Source organism: Pongo abelii, chromosome 22 (genome assembly GCF_028885655.2).
Source record: "Pongo abelii isolate AG06213 chromosome 22, NHGRI_mPonAbe1-v2.0_pri, whole genome shotgun sequence".
Taxonomy (NCBI): Eukaryota; Metazoa; Chordata; class Mammalia; order Primates; family Hominidae; genus Pongo; species Pongo abelii.
The window spans coordinates 55,267,644-55,272,915 of NC_072007.2; positions in this window are offsets into that span (position 1 = coordinate 55,267,644).

Below are 5,272 nucleotides of genomic sequence, written 5' to 3' on the forward strand. Positions count from 1 at the left end.
TTATCTAAAATAATTTCTGAATTTAAAAAGACTACTGAAATTTCTGCCCCTCCTCCCTCAGCTCCTTCTCTTTATCCTTTGTTGTCTGAGTTACCTCGCCCAGACCCGCCTTTCTTCCTCCTCCTTCTCCTGTTCTGGGGCCGTTTCTCAAACAGCCAGTGTCTCTCATAGGGGACAACTACGTGCCCTAGCTCATGAGTTATGGTCAAAGGTAGAACTTAAAAGTATAATCAAGGAATTTCCTGATGCTCACCAGGACCCTACTGGTTTTTCCAGAGAATTTAAATACCTGAGTGTGTGACCCTGCCTCTACTTTGGGGAAAAAAATTTTTTTTTTTGAGACGGAGTCTCGCTCTGTTGCGCAGGCTGGAGTGCAATGGCACAATCTTGGCTCACTGCAACCTCCGCCTCCCAGGTTCAAGCGACTCCTCTTCCTCAGCCTCCCAAACCACAGGCATGCGCCACCATGCCCGGCTGATTTTTCTATTTTTAGTAGAGACGGGGTTTCACCATATTGGCCAGGCTGGTCTCGAACTCCTGACCTTGTGATCCACCTGCCTCAGCCTCCCAAAGTGCTGGGATTACAGGCGTGAGCCACCGCGCCTGGCTATATAAATTATTTAAAATAGTTAACACAAGTTCTCATTGCTGACATAAGCTTTTGCTGATACAGCAGCCGTGTTGTCTGTAATAAATCCCATCTTGTTACAAGGTTCCACTCCTTGGAGTCAAAAAAAAATTCAAAGAGTAGGTGTCACTAATACTCCTGTAATGACACATAAGTCTCAGCCTATAGCTTTTCAACTAGGTCCTTTACAAGGGACTCACATTTTCCTTCTGGTTCTATCAGCTGCTATCCATCTTATAAAAAGAGACTTCTTAGAATTATAATACCCATGTTTCTTTCTCCCAAAGGGGGAAGACGTATTTAGAATTAGATGAGAAAGCTGAGTTACTAGACATAAAAAAAGTTTCAAAATCTAACCCAATTGCAATCCATATTGCCTTAAAAGACACTGAATTATTGAATAATGAAGAATTACAAAACCTACTAAAGGCAGTACTTGATCAAATATGCTCAGAGTCTTCCACTGATACTGGAAGAATCCTCTTGGCTACCCTGATCAAAGTCCTTCAGTGTAGTGGACTCATTAGCACATCCTTTAGTAGTTCTGTGGATGAAAGTGTTGATTTCTCTTTACCTTTACTTGGGAAGGCAGACGATACACACAGACAGCCATGCTCAGGGCTACACTGAGAGCCCAACTGGTGCAAAGACAGTTCTCTTACCTACTGACTTGTTCTTTTTTTTTTTTTTTATTTTTGACGGAGTTTCGCTCTTGTTGTCCCGGCTGGAGTGCAATGGCGCTACCTTGGCTCACTGCAACCTCTGCCTCCCGGGTTCAAGCAATTCTCCCACCTCAGCCTCCCAAGTAGCTGAGATTACAGGCATGCGCCTCCACGCCTGGCTAATTTCATATTTTTAGTAGAGACAGAGTATCTCCATGTTGGTCAGCCTGGTCTCGAACTCCCGACCCCAGGTGATCCACCCACCTCGACCTCCGAAAGTGTTGGAATTACAGGCGCGAGGCACTGGGCCCAGTCTTTTGACTTGTTCTTAAAAAAATTTTTTTATTACAATACATGGGCAGTTTACTCCTTTGCTCAGAAGATAAGCAAGCTTTTATAGAAGATGGGATACATTCATTACAACAGCCCTAAGGGGACATAAAATTCCTAAAGAAAAACCTCAATTTTATAAAAAACAAAGTACTTGGACCACTTAATATCTAAAGAAAGACTTTCTATTAATCTAGATAGACCAAAAGGAATTTTAGCCTTCCACCACCAACAACCAAGAAACAAAAGGGTGTGGGGGACTGGCAGGATATTATAGAAATTGGATCCCAAACTTTTCTTTAAAGCTCAGTCCTTATATGCTCTCTTAAAACAGGACATGCCAGGACTTTAGAGTCGGCAGAAGAAAATCCACCAACATTCGAAATTATCAAACGTGACCTTGCTAATGCTCTGCCTTTGGGGCATACAAATTATAACCTTCCATTCTATTATTTGTATAATACATGAAAGTGGTGTAGATGCTTTAGGGGTTCCTAAAACACTGTTATATGTAGAAATTTTTATTTAGAAACAGAATGCTTGTTCCCCAGTGCTGCAAAGAAACAGCACTCGAACATAAATTTAATTCTCTCAGCAAGGCCATTTTTACTTCGTGCAGAAAGGGTGCTCATCACAGATAGAACAATGGCGAGAGCACACCTGAACAAAGGAGGGAAGCAATTTTTATCCCTGCCGCAGTTTGGCCCTGCTACTGTGTTCTGTCTCCATTGGCTGGAGCCAGACCTCACAATCTAAACTAAAACCCGATTGGCTAACAGTTTAAAACTTTTCTAAATAGGTAAAAGTAATGGAAAGACAAAGGAAAAGAGGAAGTTGCTTATGACAAATAGGGAAGGGGCATAGGCTGCGAGCTGGAATGTGCCTGTGAGCAGGTCCAGCACAAATATCCTGGTTCAGGTTCAACGACATAGAATGTACTACGTGCCCATGAGCATGTGTAACAGCTACACAGGATAGGGCTTAACAAGCAGTTACTAGCACAAAGCCAGGAGGCTTGAAGGAAGTTAGTTTTTAAAAGAAACTATTATTTTTAACACTTACGATTTATTCTTTAACAAGAAGGGAAACTTTGAAGAGGAACTTTTTGCTTTCTACAAACACAAAGATCTAAATAGACAATCATTGCCCCAGTTCCCTGAAATATAATCCAGGAAAACCATTATAAGGACATTTCCCTTTACCCGAGGCCCTTGTGAGGTATGACCATTAGATTCCATGCTGTTGCCACCCTCAGAAACATACAAACATGTTCTGGTAACAATGTACGTGTTTTCTCACTGGGCAGAGGCATTTCCATGTAGAAGAGCAATGGCCTTAGCAGTGAGTAAAATTGCTGTAGAAAAAGGTATTGCAATCTGGGGAGTTCCTCTGGAACTTGTAGCAACAGAGGAACTCACTTCACTGGATGGATGATTCAATCAGTGTGTAAACTTTGGCCCACCCTCCAGCATTTCCATTGCGTTTACCACGCCCCGTCATCTGGGTTAGTGAAATGCACCAATGGAATAATCAAAACGCAATTGGCAAAATTAACCAAGTCTTTTTAAATTCCTTGGTCAGAAGTTCTTCTACTGGTTCTGCTTAATCAGAGGTTGACCCCTTTAGGTAAACACCAGTTATCTCTGTTCAAAATTAGGCAGACCCATGAAATTATCTCCAAGAAACTGTACGTCTATGATATTAAAGGGAGACATATTCAGCTATTGCAGTGCCCTTGCAAAACAATTAATGAAAAATTATAATTGGCAAAAATAATCTTTTCACAGTGAGCTCCTGGGAAACAAAAATTTCAAGGACCGCAGACTTCAACCAGGAGATTTTGTCTATTGGAAATGACATTTTTAAAAAAGTCTCTGCAACCTGCTATGGACCTTATCAGGTACTCCTGACCAGCCTTCACCATAAAATTAGAAGACAACCCTTGAATTCACATCTCCCGTCTAAAGAAATCTGAGCCTCGGCTGGGCGCGGTGGCTCACACCTATAATCCCACCACTTTGGGAGGCCGAGGCAGGTGGATCACCTGAGATCAGGAGTTTGAGACCAGCCTGGCCAACATGGTGAAACCCCATCTCTACTAAAAATATAAAAATTAGCCAGGCATCGTGGTGCGCCTGTAATCCCAGCTACTCAGGTGGCTGAGGCAGGAGAATTGCTTGAACCCGGGAGGCAGAGGTTGCAGTGAGCCAAGATTGCGCCACTGCCCTCCAGCCTTGGTGACAGAGTGAGACTCCATCTCAAAAACAAAGAAAACTGAGCCCCCTAAATGGGCTCTTGTACCAGAAGGTGATACCCTGGGACAGCTAGGACAGTGTTCTTTGGGTTATGCTGGTCACAAGGTCAAATATTTCCTACCGTTTCACACTCACCAATCTTCCTCATCTACAGTCTCGTCAGATTCATCCTGTATTCCATTGGTATCATCATTTAGCTTCCATCTTTCTGCCATAACTGGGTATTGAAGGCATTACTTGACATGTAGAGGCCCTCACCAGTTATACACAAAAGGCCTTAAGATATAGCCAGGTATCTCATGATTAAATGATAAACTTACCGGAGAAAATCTGTATTATAAAACCATATGGCTTTAGACGTACTCACTGCAGCTCGAGGGTAACCTGTGCTATCATAAAACTAGAAGCTGTGTCTATATCCCAGATAAACCAAATAACATCACTAAATTCATGGCCGATGTGAAACCCACATAAACCAACCTTTCAGAGCCAAAACCTCCTCTAAACAACTGGCTAAATAGCTGGTTGGGATCTTGGCAAAATTAGTGACAAAAACTGTTAACTTATTCTAGAAATTACAATCATTTTTTATGTTTGTCCTGTTTGCTCAGGCTCAGCGTAAAGGGATAAAGTGGATGCAAAGGGACCTTAGTGACAGCAAACTGTGTCTCTGACCCACGTCTTCCAGTTCAAATACTTTACATCTTCATTGGGATCTTCTATTATATCAGAAGATGTTTAAAAATCCATTTGCAGGCCAGGCACAGTGGCTCATGCTTGTAATCCCAACAGTGGGAGGCCAAGGCAGGTGGATCACTTGAGGTCAGGAGACCAGCATGGCCAACATGGTGAAACCCTGTCTCTAGTAAAAATCCAAAAATTAGCCGGGTATGGTGGCACACACCTGTAGTCTCAGCTACTTGGAGGCCAAGGCAGGAGAATCTCTTGAACCCAGGAGACGGAGGTTGCAGTGAGCTGAGATCGCACCACTGCACTCCAGCCTGGGCCACAGAGTGAGACTACGTCTCAAAAAAAAAAAAAAAAAAAAATCAATTTGCAGAAACAGAATAAACACAAGTCTAGTTTAGAACTATGCCCCTGAAACAATACAACCACACAATGCTAATTTAATGGTATTTGAAGGACATTAGGTGTTTGTAAACATTAACCGAAACTCGGTGAATCACCACATTTTAAACAATGCACAATGGCATTTTAAAATATAGCTAAGTTTTGGGACAACTTAACAATGCAGAAGTTCAAAAAATGCGTGGTATAACCCCAGTTCCTGTTTTAACCACATAGAAGTCAAGATTTAAAAAGAGGAAATGGGAGGCATTGTGTAATTTAACATGTCTGCAATCCAAAGATACATATTCAATTGTCAAAGAGCTTCA